Genomic DNA, 590 nt, shown 5'->3' on the forward strand with positions numbered 1-590 from the left:
CTGTTGTATTTACACATCAAAATATTTAAATATGTTGTACTCACTAGATTAATGTGATTAATAAAATGTGTAAGAATCATCAACATTTGTTGGTCACAGAGCTTATTTTCTGCAATATTTCAAAAGCCAATAGAAACATCCTATTGGGTTTTGTAGAGGGAACAAGCGTGATGCTAACATCTGGGTTGGCCTAAAAAATGTTATCACTGCAGTAGAGCAAAAGTCTGAATAAAAAGAGAACTGTACTGGGTCTTTGTTTTTTAGTTTAATAATATAAACTGATGATAATTTTTCTAAATGCTATTTTAAATATTGTAGGAAAAGATCTTTCATTCTACACGATTTCATCCCCCCTCCCCTACCGTGTTGCCTTTTATTTTATCTAGAGAGTGTTTTCCATTACTATCAGACAGGAATAATTCTCCAGCTGTTTTACTGTGGCAGACATCAGCAGAACCTGCTGAGTGAGCATTTGCTCAGGTATGCATACAGTTGAGCAGGCTGTTGCAAAACAAGCAGTGTTGAAGGTGCACATAAAGTGCCTAATTTGGAGTAGATGCATACAAACCATTACCTCAAAACCACCCAGT

The sequence above is a fragment of the Sinocyclocheilus grahami genome, unplaced genomic scaffold (assembly GCF_001515645.1).
Source record: "Sinocyclocheilus grahami isolate Dianchi unplaced genomic scaffold, SAMN03320097.WGS_v1.1 scaffold8449.1, whole genome shotgun sequence".
Taxonomy (NCBI): domain Eukaryota; kingdom Metazoa; phylum Chordata; class Actinopteri; order Cypriniformes; family Cyprinidae; genus Sinocyclocheilus; species Sinocyclocheilus grahami.